The sequence below is a fragment of the Cupressus sempervirens genome, chromosome 10 (genome assembly GCF_028749045.1).
Source record: "Cupressus sempervirens isolate cs-2001-9-10 chromosome 10, ASM2874904v1, whole genome shotgun sequence".
NCBI classification, from domain to species: domain Eukaryota; kingdom Viridiplantae; phylum Streptophyta; class Pinopsida; order Cupressales; family Cupressaceae; genus Cupressus; species Cupressus sempervirens.
The window spans coordinates 654,165,119-654,180,857 of NC_143127.1; the positions used below are offsets into that span (position 1 = coordinate 654,165,119).

General features: G+C 34.6%; 1 pseudogene; it reads left to right on the forward strand.

Moving 5' to 3' along the window:
• The first annotated feature begins 1,464 nt into the window (after positions 1 to 1,464).
• Positions 1,465 to 3,720, forward strand: LOC149535527 (subtilisin-like protease SBT1.6 pseudogene; annotated as a pseudogene).
• Positions 3,721 to 15,739: the final 12,019 nt, after the last annotated feature.

Consider the following 15,739-nt stretch of genomic DNA (forward strand, 5'->3'; position numbering starts at 1 on the left):
TGTTATTAGGAAGGTCAAAGACATTAATAATTATATTATTAAGAAGAACTAGTGTGTAGCTAAATACATGTATATTTTTTTATGGGTATGTTGTATTGTATCTTTTTTTTAACACGATAGAATTTTATTTTTTTTAATTCATTGGGTTTTTGGTCCTCTTAGGACAAATTTTCTCTTAGATAACAACAAAAGAAACATAAAAAATTATTAAAAAATAAAAAATCATATCATAATTAAATAATAAGGGGAAAAGGGAATATTAAAAATAGATAGACACTTTAATAAAATATCATTACTCAAAGATTTATTAGATTAGATTTTTAAAATTTTCTAAGGTGCACATTCATATACTACTAAATTATATTTCTAATTATTCTAGGAGTAGCGATTTTATTTTATTTTTGATCAATAAGAGGCCAAAGCCAAGGTTAATTATTATTATTATTTGTTGTGATTAATTATTTTGATTATTAGTTAGGCTTGAGTAGATTTGAACCCAAGACCTCCCAATTAAGAGGCTCACAATTTATCATTGTTTTGTGGGCTCTTGCCTTAGGAGTAGTGATTTTTATCAATAGACATAAGAATGCTTTAGTTTTATGGATTTGGACTTTATGTTGATTTGGGAAATGCTGGCTTCAATAATTTCATTTCTATGATCGTCATTTCATTATGGTTATTCTATAATTAAAATTTAAGAGCATACCTACTTGACAATAATATAATGATATTTACTTAAAACATTAAAGAAGAATACTAGTCCATTTTTCTAAACATGTCATATCTTTTTAGATGATATACAAAGCATACTCATACAACTATGTGATATAGCCATTGATGCAATAAAAATGTCATGTATATATTTAGTAATATTCTCCAAGAGATTTTTCAACTTACTCCAATGCAATGCACCTCATTATAACCAAAATTAGAATAACATATACAAAGTATATAAGAACTTACTATTTTACATACCCTTAATTAATTTTCCTTATTTTAGACAATTTATATAAAATTGAAATTATCCACTAAATACAACATGAATCATGAGAAGTAATACATTTCTTATGATATTGATTACTTAATTGTAAACAAAGAAAATATTCCACTAGAATTAAATGTGTGTGAGAGAGATTGCATCTTCTTATTTATTATTTATTGCACTATATATTTATATATATATATCGCCGAGGATAAATGACAATATCGAGGAGGTGACAATTACGAGAAGAATAAACTGTCCAGACGAGTTACCCGAGTACTTGCCAGTTGACATTAAAACAAACGGATCCGTACATCTGCTTCCAAACAAGATTTAGCGGAAGAATCGAAGAGACCCTGGCTATGTAATGGCCGGACGAGTTACAATAAATGAGAGCACCTTGCATTCACTTTCACATCAAACTGATGCTCGGAAAGATACTTTTGACAACACAGAGATTGTAGTTTTAGGAGTACGTCAAGATGAAAGTAAGCACTGGTCTTCCTCGTCTGGTGTTAGCTTGCTTGATTTTCAGTTTATTCTGTCAGTATGCCACTTGTGCAGAGTATGCCTCAAATTACATTATTCGTATGGATAAATCTGCTATACCCACTGAATTCTCCACACACGAGCATTGGTACAAATCTGTGGTATCTTCTGTAAAATCTTTGCCCGGCTCCCTGAAAGAGGATAAATTCTATCACTACACTTATGATACGGTCATGCATGGCTTCAGCGCCAGGCTGACCCAGTCGGAGCTGGACACGCTGGAGGAGATGCCCGGCCATGTGTTGTCGTTTCCCGATCCAGTGGGACAATTCCATACCACTAATTCAACAGAATTCCTCGGGCTCAGTCCAACTGCTGGTCTGTTGCCGGCATCTCGATTTGGGCAAGACGTTATCGTGGCGATGATGGACACTGGAGTGTGGCCAGAGAGCGAGAGCTTCAATGACCACGGAATGGAAGCCGTGCCTGCCAGATGGAAGGGGACTTGCGAGAACGGCACGGCTTTTGATCCTTCACTCTCATACAACAGAAAGCTCATCGGCGCGCGCTCCTTCGAAAAAGGAGCAAGGGCAATGTACGGGCCAATTGACACGTCTAATGACTACGACTCTGCAAGGGACTTTTTCGGGCACGGTTCCCATACGTCGTCAACCGCGGGGGGCAACTACGTGAGCAATGTCAGCTTCCACGGTTACGCCCCTGGCATAGCCCGCGGTGTGGCTCCGGCCGCGCGAGTGGCAATGTACAAAATCGGTTGGTCGATTGGGGTTGCGGGCTCTGACGTGCTTGCCGGCATGGAGAGTGCCATTAATGACGGAGCTGATGTTCTCTCTCTTTCTCTCAGCTTCGACTCAACACCTTATTTCAATGATGTTATGGCGCTGGGAGCCTTCGCGGCCGTCAAGAAAGGAGTTGTTGTTGTTTGCTCTGCGGGAAACGGCGGCCCATCGTGCCAAAGTGTACTGAACGGCGCACCATGGATATTGACAGTGGGAGCGAGCACCATCGACCGAGGATATGAGGCTACGTTGAAGCTGGGCGATGGATCCGTTGTATTGGGGTCCTCCTCTTATTATTCCGATACGACGAATGGCAACTTCAAGATATCGAGTGCACCGCTCGCCTACGACGTCGGAGATAGGGCGTGCATGAGAAGTCTTGTCCCTGAGAAAGTGAATGGGACGGTGGTGCTGTGCACCAACGTCAGCTCTGATATCATTGATGCTGCAGAATCTGCTGGAGCCGTTGCACTAGTCATGGTAACAGATCAACCAAACTATTTAGCCTCAGATCCATCTAACGAGTTCCCTACTTTGTATTTGAATGCTCCTGATGGGGCGGCCCTCGCAAAATATTCTTCTTCAGTGGCCAGTCCTGTGGTGGAAGTTGATTTCGGCGTGACAGTCTTGGGCATGAAGCCTGCGCCAGTGATGGCTGATTTTTCATCTAGAGGCCCCAATAATCAAGGCCCCAACATACTCAAGCCGGACATTACTGCGCCTGGGGTGAGTATCTTAGCGGCCTGGGCAGCCGAAACCCCGAGGGACAATTAAGCTATAATTTCTGGGACGTCCATGTCGTGTCCGCATGTAGCCGCTGTGAGCGCTCTGCTGAAAGCGGTTCGTAGTGAATGGAGTCCCGCGGCAATCAGATCTGCAATGATGACCACTTCCTACACGCTAGACAACACCAACAAGACTATTACTGATGGTGATGACGGGCAACCAGCCACTCCACTGGATTTTGGTGCAGGCCATGTTGATCCTAATAAAGCCGTTGACCCTGGTCTTGTCTATGACATTGGTGCCGAGGACTACATAAACTATTTGTGCACTCTCAATTACACCACCCAGCAAATTCAATTAATCGCCGGTGTGCCTGTTTCATGTCCGAACAGTCTTGACTCAGGTTCTGATGGTCTAAACTATCCTACCTTCACTGCAGTATTCGAAAAGAATGCCACATCATCTTACTCTGCCACATTTAAAAGAACATTGACGAATGTGGGAGAGGGCACATCGTATTATAAGGCAGTCGTTGACGTGCCAAACGGATTCAAGGTAGAGGTAAATCCTTCCAGCCTTCAATTTACTGAGAAATTTCAAAACCAGAATTTTACTCTAACCATGGAGGTCGAGTCAAGTATAGATGTTGTTTACGGATTTATAAGTTGGGTCGATCAGATAGGTCATGTAGTGAAAAGCCTTGTCATAGCTCTCCTTGAATAAGAAGCAATGTTGCAATGCTTCTCGGATGCCTAAAATAAAATTTCAAGCCCTACAAGAGCATCCAAATTCTAGCAGTTTTCAGTTCCCTTTAGTAAATATCTCATAGATTCTCATTGTTATAAGTAGGTATTTTAACTGGCACTTACCATAAGTTCAATAATAAACAGTTTATTATTATCAGATTGTTTTTCTTTTACACTTTTTTTTGGGTTCAACAAATATGATTGGGTGATTTCAATTTTGCATGGTGTCGTTTTATACGAAGTGTCCGATATATTGGCTTTCTTGTCACTGATAACAAACCAAGTCATTTAGGACCTGTTTGGCTGCTGGAATAGGAATAGGAGAATAGGAATAGCTATTCTAGAATAGAAAAGGGGGTTCTCTGTTTGGTTCAGCCAATATTTGCTGGGGAATTTGCAGACCCCAAAATTTATGTTTTCTAAAATAAATAAAAGTGGAATAGGAATACGTATTCCAATAACAACTAGTTGGGTGGAATTGCAAAACCTCATTTTTGGGCCAAAATTGGAATACATATTCCTATTTTACTTCGTATTCCAATTCTGATTTGGTGCATCCAAACAAAGAATTCAAAATTTTAAAAATTTACATATGCCTATTCCACTTGTATTCCCATTGCCAAACAGGCCCTTAGAGTTGTCAAGATGATCTGGTTGTTGGCCTAGAATTTGTTGGAAGTGTAATTACATAACAAGGAATGAAAAGTCTACTACAGAATCTTTCTAGAATGTTCTTGGTCCAAAGGATTGACTCTTCTTCTAATAGTAAATTATAGAAAAGAGAAGGTGACGCTCTAGTATTAATTGTTTTTGGTCAAGTCTATATTTTGGTTGATCTATCATCAATATATTATATGGTTGGTCCACAATATCTTTTGGTCCCTTTTATTGCTCTATAATTCACTAATGGATTGGATACACGTGCTACTCTCTTATGTGGATGGCTTGTGTTGGGATATGTTCTAGTTCAATGTTGTTCCATGTTCAACAATGCTTTATGTATATACTTTTTCAAGTCCTACATTCAAATTTGATTAATAAGTAGATGGTCTTTAAACAAATGCTTATTTAGATGCATAGAAAAGGTAAGACTCCCAAAGATCAATATTTTAAATATACATAATATGAACCAAAATAAAGAATTATATCAACATATTTGCAAGCATTAATATCTTTAATTCAAATCATATGCATGTATGTATTTGTATGTATATGTATGTATGCATGTATATTTGTGTATGTATGTATGTATGTACACATACACACACAGATGGATATGTAGATAGATAGATATTCAGTGTACTGATTCTCATTATTGGTTCTTATAGCTAGGTTTTCCATGTATCAAAGTCTCATTGCTATTGTGTTGATTTTCTAATCTATAATTGCTTATTCTATAGTATAATTAATTTTACTTATTATTTATGTAAAAAAAAAATTAGGATTGTTAACTCGCTCTCAGCATTTAGTGTAAGTTCACAATAAAACAATGCAAGTTACATGAAGAACTCTTGTCATTTAAAGATACATTGACAATATCATGGCATAGAAATTAATTCATTTTTCATTCTCACATATTGATTTAGAAAATTATATATAAATAAAATAAAGAAAGTATCCCAATGGATCCATAAGATTTTATTTTAAGAAAATGGAGCAACATAAAATATAAAAATTGCAGAAAATAAGGAAACAAATAGAAAATCAAATTGTGTGATTTATCATTAATTCTATCAGAAAATAAATTTTATATCTAGTTAGTAATTTAAGCAATTACATTGATTTCTATCAACAAAGGAGAAAATCCTTTACAAATTTTTATTGAAATCAATATATAAAATGATGTCACAAGAATACTGAATACAAAGAGTTAAAGTGAAAAATGTAATTATTAATTGTATGTCACAACTAAAAATTTCCTTTCTAGAGTCTCACCTATATTATGAAGAGTTAACACTTGTGATTAGTGATACAACACCCTTCCAAAAGTTAGTAACTCATATTAATAAAAACAATATAAGATTTAAATATAATTCAAAATTTGTGTTTCAATAACTTTCATCAATGCATCTTTAGAATTAAGACTCATAATAATATTATCCCAATTTATCTTACCTTATAAAAATACACTTCTAATTAAGTGAATTAAATCTCCAAATGATTTTGTCTCTAATTGAAGAGAACAATTTTTAGCTAGATTTATATCACCTTTTTTGTCACTAGACTTCTCAAAGTTAGTAACTCATATTATTAAAAACAAGATAAGATTTAAATATAATTCAAAATTTGTGTTTCAATAACTTTCATCAATGCATCTTTATAATTAAGACTCATAATAATATTATCCCAATTTATCTTACCTTATAAAAATACACTTTTAATTAAGTGAATTAAATCTCCAAATGATTTTGTCTTTGATTGAAGAGAACAATTCTTAACTAGATTAATATCACCTTTTTTGTCACTAGACAAAGTGAATTTGTGTCATTTAAAAAAAAATTAAGCTAATAGTTGTTGCAACTATAATGTCTCTCTATCTCCTTTAGTGTGTATAAAATAATAATCATCTATAGTGAAAAGGTAATTCATTGTTTACAACCTAGAAACATAATTGGTTAATAACAATATGCAAGAATACATATCTAATGGTCAATAATCTATTATCAAGACAATTCCATGCATTTGAGGCAATCAATTCTTGAAGTTATACATATTCTTTGAACTGAACCTCAATGCTTTCAATGATGTACCCAAAAGTATCATAAAATATATTTATACCTTTTCAATGGACTTTTGTTGGATTACTCATATAAGGTTTGATTACTTCATTTTCATTAAAAATGTTAGTTCTTGTGCCCTTCCAAGAATAAAACCCTATGACTTCTCAAAGAGACAATTTCTTTAGCATTTATTCATCTTCCTCTAACATCCACTCACGAATAAAATCTAGCACACCACATACATCATTATAAATAGAAGGGGGATTTCTTTGAGAATCAACAAAGAGAAAAATAATAATATTTTAGATGATATCTTTATCTTAATGAATGAGAAATCAATAAGCTGCTTTTTCTAGTCTATTTTCATGTTTTAAATCTAATTGGTAGAAAAAGTTGTGTTTATATCCCCTTCTACTAATCATTAGACTGTGAATTTTTTTGTTTCTAGAGCACTTTTTTTATGCTTATTGAGTTTAATTCATGTATCTCTTATAATGATATCATATCTACATGTAGCCATATCATTTTTTTCACAATTTGATATTTTCTTTGATAACCTTCAATCCTAAGAAATTTAGAATTTTAGCCTAAAAGATGTCTCCAACATATATCATGTTCCATGCCTTAACTTTGAATCTTGTTCGTTTTAACTTCTAACTCACTTAAAAGATGAGAGATCTAGTACACAATATATTCTACCATTGTTCTACTTAATTTCCTAAATTATATTTATAGGTCCACAATTTATTAATGTTTAAAAATTTGGTCTATTTTTCCAACTTTTAACCCACATTAAAATTATATCATTATGATTCATTCTAGTTCTAGGGAGTGAAATCAATGATAAATAATCTAGATTGGCCCAATAAGAGTAAACAAAAAAACCATCCAATCAAATTGGCACACGATAGTTGTATTCCCTTCTATTATAGAAAGTGAAGAAAAATCTCTAAATTTTAATATTAATCAAACCAAAATTAGACCCAAAAAAATAAATAGGCCTCCGCATGTTTGTTATTACTACTACCAATTTTTATGGTTTATAGAATTCACAAGGTGAATTTTCCAAAGGGAATAAGGAACCAACGAGAAAGAAAAATTATCGAGCAAGTATGGCAAGAAGAGCAGAGGTTAATAATACAAATTATGAACTTAATAACAAACATAGTTGCGGATGCAAGCAATCTAATCCAAGATTTCAAAGGAATGGCCAAAATGCTAGAGCGTATGCACATCAAAAAAAGGTTGATTAATCCTTCTATGCTTGAGCACCAAATAAATAAAAATGGGTGTTGACACAATGGAAATAGCCCCTACATTAGCTCTCTATCTACAATTTTGAGATATGTAGTAAAGACAATTAATGTGTTTTCAGCCCTAGCTAAGCCAAATGAGCTGGACCATTTGAATGTATAGGACAAGAATCTCAATCACAAGATCATTAATAATACATTGAGTGCCACTAATCAAAATTGTCTAAAAAAATACACAAAGAAGATAGGGGTTTGGTTAGGGATAAATCCAAATGGGTATATCAACACAGTTCAAAGATCTTTGAACCAAAATGCCCCGATTGTGAATAAGGCAAGTAAGATTATGGTTAATCAACATAGATAATAATGATCTTTATAAAGTCAAAAATTCTTTGGCTCAGGCAAGCTATCAATCTAATATCATTTTTTTGATTGATAGCCTTGACAATTGATTATGGTTTTTTAATTAGACAAAATATGCTTCCTGCGAGAGTTGGCCTCTGTATTTCTAGCAAGCAGGTCTTGTTGAGAATTCATATGAGAATTTCCCCAAAACCCTTGAATCACATCTTTGTAAGCACAAATCCTCAAAGTTTAAACCCTCACATAACCTTCCAAGAACATATATTCTCCCTCATCGTAGGAATATTTTGGCCAATTCTCCCTCTCAATGCCCCAGTAGACTTCAAAAGATTGCTCAATCCAATATTAAAGCTAAAGAACAGATACTGATCATCAATAATCCTGCAAGGAAACTCAGGTGCGGAAATAGCTTCCTACACTAATCTCTTAAGAGAAGTATGGTGCAAATCCTATTAAAATCTTTTACACTTACAGATTCAATATCATGTAAACAAAAATATTTTAGCAAACCAAGCATAAATAAAATAGACAAAGAAAAAAACACATAACACAAAGATTTTTCGGTGGGGAAAAACCTTTTGGTAAAACAACCCCACCCCTCCAAAACCTGCACAATGTATTATCTTCAACACAAGGTTACAATACACTTGCAATGCAAGTTCAACAGCGACAACAGAAGACTCCAATAGCAACTCACAGTACCAACAATACACTTTCTTGCCTTCCTTCTCTTTGCAACCCTAAAAATGCTTATAACATGCACTTTACTTTAGGGCTACTCCCGAAGGTAACCGTATTAGGGTTTTACCATATTGGGGTAGAGTGTACAGTACTAAAATTTATCAGTTTCCACATGTCTTCACTTGTCATTGAATCTTCCTAACATAGATCTTACATGTCATACGAATCCATCATAACCATTTTAGTGATGATCTCCTTAAACACAATTCAAGATACTGACACATCAACATTATTTGCAAGAAATATATTTTACAAAACAAATAATAAGAATAGGAATTATCCAAGGTTGAGACATCTTATTCCTAACAAATCCAAACAATGAAGAGTGGTGGCATGAATACAAGAATCTTAGTGTTTATGCACTATGGAACGGGCCAAAACAAGATATGATCAATCTAATTAATTAGCTTTAGGATTTTTGTTAAAACTAGGTAAGTATATCTCACCATTCTAAAAGAGTTATGTTCATTTAGTGTAGAGATGAAAATATCAAAAAATATTTTCTCTTTACCTTTGTTTTCCATTTTAATGGTTATTCTATTGAATTTTTAGAATGGATACCAAATTTTAAGGAAGAATTGTTAAAATTTTCTATTCTAACTTGGGTTTCAATTCATTCGCTCCCACTGAAACTTTTACATATAGAGACTCTCAGGAATATAGGTTCATCAATGGGAAACCTAATAGGAATAAACACTTCATACAAATACTGTAATAACATTAAATTTTTGATTGACTATGACATTAATACTCCTGAATTCCAACCTATTAAGGTAATAACCAATGGATCTATCTATAACTTAAATCCTCATACATTTGAAGGAAAAATTGCTGAAAAAATAAAATTAAATAATGAAAGAAAGATCACTTTTAAAACTATGCAACCAACCTCTGAGCTTAAAGACATCATCCCTATGATGTGTATAATAAATAGAAAAGAATTTTAGGAGAAGTGCAGTCATTTTACAACAAGGAAAATCATCACAGAGTTGGAAGTTGGTAAAACAAGTAAAGGAAAAATAACATAAGATGCACATGATCTTTATTTGATAATATAGTTTACATAATTTTAATAATGGAGCCTTATATTGTATAAAAATTAAATTTAATATGAGTACAAGGGGATCATTGAATATCTAGGGATAATACTATTCCTAGTCAGCTCATGTAATCATTCAACCTAGTTCATATCAATAATCATTCTCATCTCATAATATATTTAAGATATAGAAGTGAAAAGGAGTTAAAAAAATAATGATATTATAGTACAACTTTCATAACTTAATATTTAAGTAAAGAATATGGTTCATTTTTTTAATTATAAAAGTCAGTAAGAAGGTGTTCACTTGTGGTACAAACAACATAGATTAAATATTGCTAAAAAACATATTAACAACATCTAGTATCAAACATCTGAGTGGACATTAACTAAGGTCTACCTCTATCAAAAAAAAATGTTAAAATGTGGCAAACCCACCAACACTAGTCCGCATTGCTAATGATTATCATGGGACAAGCCCCCATACTAGTTGCATTCTTAAACCAAAAGCAAAAACAAAGGAACTAGGTGAACCCTTCAAAAGTAACAACAAACACCTAGTTACAAGAGGAAAAGAAATGAAAAGGGGGAGACAAACTTATCTTCAGAAGCCCTAGAATCCAACCTTAGACAACATGTAACCTATTTATCCTTCACCCATAGGGTCATAGGTCCACAACCAATAGAACCACAAGTTTAGTTTAGCTTTCCCAAAAAAATTCTACTACCTTGTAGATTCCCTTCAGACCTTAATGGAGAAGGGGGACTCCTCAATAGCAGTAGAGGGAGGAAAGACCCTAAAATTAATGCTAGGGAGAGAGATTCCCAAGCATTAGCACTATCACAAATGGAAACCTAGATACCTTCCCTTTTAATGAAACTAACCTCCCCCATCAAAAACACAAGAATGAACTCCACCTCTATAGAAGTCAATCTCCCAAGAAAGAACCCAAAGCTAACAACCAAAAAATTCCAAGTCTAGTTTGGAAGAGTGCCCCTTGTTGACACATCAATCAAGTTTGTTGTTAGTGACACACACTTATTTAGAATTTGTAATTCAGTAGCCACCAAGCTTTAACAATTGGTACCGAGTCCTTTGGACTATTTCCTATGGTTACCGAGTAGATTTAGTTAGTGTGAAGTTCAGTAGTGCAAATCAAGAAGCTTAGTGCATACCAAGTTTATTAGTGGTTACTGAGTTTGCAGTTCATGTGAAACAAAGCTAGTGGTTACCGAGCAATGTAGTGTCTACTGAGTTCTCAGTTCATGCAATGCAAAAGCAATGTTAACTGATCCACTCCATGGTAACCAAGTGATTTAGTGTTTGCCAAGTTGCACTTCATGTGAAAGAAAGCTAGTGGTTACCAAGTGATTTACTGAGTTTGCAGTTCATGTTAAACAAAGCTAGTGGTTACCGAGCAATGTAGTGTCTACTGAGTTCTCAGTTCATGCAATGCGAAAGCAATGTTAACTGAGCCACTCCTTGGTAACCAAGTGATTTAGTGTTTGCCAAGTTGCACAATATCTACTGAGTCACCAATGTAGACCAAGTTCAAGACTACTTGAAGGTGATTAGTATGGACCGAGCTTCTATGTCTACCAAGAGCATGACGATACCAAGTAGTGATAGTGGATGCTGTGCATCAGAACCTTACCGAGTCAGTGTTTAGAACTCGAGTATCTTCATGTGGGCCAACTTTGTCATATTTGTGTTAACTTGTGTCATGACTGACTTTGTAATTTTGTAAATTGGAATGGTATATATATGTGATGTATTGTATCATATCCAATGTAGTATGGAATGTAATGAATGTCTAATGCAAGTGCAAGAGTGCAAATCTAAGCAATAGATAAACATTTATGAAGGCCATATCAGCATAAGGAGCAGCTGTAAAAAATCTATCATAGAAAGGCGATTAGTACATCAAGGAATCTCTATTAGAAATCTCAGTTGCAAATCAGAGATCTACTGCTTCATCCTAATAGGTGAGCTAGTCAAAATCCTTTAACAAGGTAGACTTAACAGTCTTTTCTAAATCTCTTTACCTAGTGCATGCTTCATTGTATGTTGTAAATTCTCTCACAAGGTGAACCTAGTACTCCTATTTGTTCCTAATAGGGAAAATCATCAGAAGTGATCAATGTAAGCCATAAACAACCAACTTTATACTATAGTACTAAAGTTTGTGGGTATCATCCCCACCCTAGTTTTACTTTCTGTTTGGAAGGTTTCTAGGTCACCAAATTATTGTGTTCAAGTGTTGTGGATGCTTTTATATTTTCCAATTTCTCAAGTATGCAATTAGATCAGATGTGGTGAATTAAATGCTAAATGGTTTATTGAGTAAAGAAGTGAAATTGGTAGAAGTTCTAGAAGTTATTGATACACCCCTCCCCTCTCAATAACATAGCATAGTCTTGAATATTTCCAACGATTGGTGTCAAAGCTTTGTGGTTCTCAGGACAAAGTTTAACAGCTTGAGCAAAGATCAAGGATATGGAGATATTCAGACTTGATAAGGCTATTGAAAATGAAAAGTTGGATCTAGAAATGACCATTGCAGAACTCAAGAAAGCTAAGAAGCAACTTTCCCAATCCTTGAAAAGAAGAAAGGAACTTGCAAATCAATTAAATGATCATCTCTACATTGAAGAAAGAATTGAAGATTTATTTCCCTTCAAGTAGTTCATATGAAGCAAATGATGCAATCAAATAACTCCTATAGAAGAGTGGTTCCCTGTAAGAAGTAAGAAAGTTGAAAAGAGAATAAGAAATTCAGTCTGTAAGATTATGTGAAATCTTGGAATAGAGAAAAAAGATAAGAGAAGAAATGGAAGGAACAATGAGACCCAAAACCAATCCCTTTAGCATGCAAACCTTATGGATCAAATCTCCAATGCAAATGAGGAAATCACGAGCCAAAGGCAAATCAATGAAAGATTAAGGAATGATCTAAATTTTGAAAGACAAATCAATGAAAGAACAAGAAATGAGCTATGATTAGAAAAGAAAACCAATGAAAGATAGAAAAATGACCTAAAAACTGAGAAGCAAATCAGTGAAAGAATGTTGAAATTTCAAGTTAACATGGTTCAACTAAATGAGCAAAACCTCTATAGGAAAAAAGGAAAAGCAGGAATTGGATACAAAGAAGAAGGTGAATCCTCCAAACAAGGTGCTCAAAAGAATCAAAGATCTACTTGTAATCACTATGGTAAGATAGGTCATACATCAAACAAATGTTGGAGTAATGGAAAAGAAAAATTCAATAAAAAATGCTACAGTTGCAATCAGCATAGTCATTGGGCTAATGAATTCAAATAGAAACCAAAATTTGAAGGCAATTGTCATAAATGCAAGAAACATGGACACACGGCATTAGAATGCAAAACAAAGATATTGAATCCTGTAGAAAAAATTGTGAAAGCAATATTTGGTTGGGATTACAATACCTAGTGTAGATGTCATTATTGTGGAGAATATTGACACATTGGTATGAATTGTGCTAAACATCATATGAGGAAAAAGGATACCACTATAAGATGTTACTTTTGTACAAAACTTGGTCATAGTGTCGAGAATTGTATGAATACTAGTGAGATTGAAGATGAGAAGACAAAAGCTGATAACATTCAGATGTAGATGAGACAGCAATGGATTCCTAGGTCTATCGAGGATATTGGTTCAATTAATGATGGTCAAGCTACTCAAGAACTGGGTGACTCTACCACTTCTAATTAAGTTCTTAAGGAAGAAGTGGAACTAGGCTATCAAAGAAAACATCATAATCAGTTCTAGTTGAAAGGTGACCAGGATCCAAATCCGTATGCAAGATACAAAGGGATCATTGAGCAAGATCTATAACATTCATTATTGAGTTATGTTCTCTACCTAGTAAGGTCAGGTCATAGACTCTACCGAGCAAGGTCAAGAGTAACTAGGCACTTATGGTTATTGAGTCATGAAGACTTCACCGAGTGATCAATACAAAGTAGTGAATGATAGCCTATCAAGCATTATGTTAACTCATCTACCATTGTACTAAGCATTAATGGTGAATTTTAACAAAAGGCATGGAAGAAAATTTGTTTTTCACCATGAATTTTTGAGAGCTATTGCGAAGTGCAATTTTCTATGCAATCAAGTGACTTGAGAAAATTTCCTACAATCATTTTCGAAGTTCTCTCTAGCTAGCAAGTGAAAATGGCATCCAATGGCAACAAGCAAGGCAAAGAAAGTTTTTGATATGTTGGTTTGAGGTGTTGAATGGAAGGTGTTAGACTTCAAGCTTGTGCCCGTGGTTGCGAAAACCCTAGAACCCAGCGGAGCTCAATCTCAAATCCCTCCCAAAGTACTCCTTGTTAATGACATTAGAACTAATTTTAAATGTGTAATTAAATAAATTGGTACTCTTGAGATGGATGATGCCCTAGCTCAGTTGTGTGTTGATGGAACCCTGCAACTTGAGCATAAACATTTGGAAGCTAAAGGTTTAACTCACATTCCACATATGCCCCAAGAGTTTCAAGTTAAGTGGATTAGTTATATTCTTAGCTAGGTGCACAATGGTCAATTGTGGTTGGAGTAGCCAATATTGATAACCAAGAAGATGATTCATCAAATCACTGGCCTTCCCATGCTCACCAAAGCCAAAACCATCAAAACTCTAGGTCAAGTTGAGTTGGAAAAGAAAACCCTAGTCGAGTGGGATGGCAGAGGCATGAAGATAAGTAGTATTAATGATGCATTACTCAAGTTTGGTTTTCATGTTATAGCTCACAAGATATATAGTTTAAGTCGTCTCAATAGTGTATCATGTGAAGCTGTAGAGATGGCATTCAAAGTGGTGAAGAATAACTTGTCTTTTGACCTCATCAAGTTGTTACTAAAGAAATTCAATAAGAAGATGGAAAGTATTGGGACTTACAAGAATAATCCTTGCAAATTTGGTTCTCTGTTAACATGTTTATTCTTTTATGTGCAAAATTTTTTCCCTTCCAAAGGCACTGTGATCTGGAGAAAGGATGTACCAATATTGTACCAAATAAATGAATACATTGCAAAAATGGGAGAAAAATATGGTAGTGTCATGGACAACTACTTCGATGTGTTTAAAGACAAAATGAACAATAGGTTTAGGATATCTAAGAAGTTAGTTGAGGACTACAAGGATGATGTGTGCTTCATGGTTGATTGTGACAAGGTATACATCCAAGTAGTCAAGCCTAGAATTGTGTGGGTCAAGCCTCTTGGCTATGAAGTAAACATTGTTGAAACCAAGGATATCATTAAAGCCCTTGTCAATAAATTTATGGATCCCAATGACCCTTACTTTGGCACTTATGAAGAGGCAATGGCAAGAATAGAGTTGGAACTCAAGCTACCTTAGGCAGTTAACAAAGGAAAGAGGAGGATAGCCAAACTGAAATCTAGTACCCCTCTCATGTTAAATGAGGGTAAAGGTGAAGATGAAGAGTAGGTAGAGGATGAAGAAGAAATAGAAGAAGAAGAAGAACCTTTCAAGAAAAAGAGCAAGGTGATTATCACCAAGCCTCCAAAGGAATCCACTGCAGTCTTCACAAGGAGGTCCAGGAAGAAAGGAAGTGACATTGTACTTAGCAAACCTCCCACCTTATAGGAAGGATTGAAGCAAATGGAAGAAGGTTCTAGTATAAAAAAATTCAAATCCTTGAAGTATGAGACAAGGAAAAAGGTAGAGAAAAAATAGGTTGAAGAACTGGTGTTCACAAAAATGGGAAAATGGAAGTACTCACCAAATCAAATCGCCTCTCAAATCTCTAATGAATTGTTAGAGAAAATAAAGCCAAGATGGGATTTTTCCATGCAAATAGCAAAAGACATATGCACAAACCCTAAGG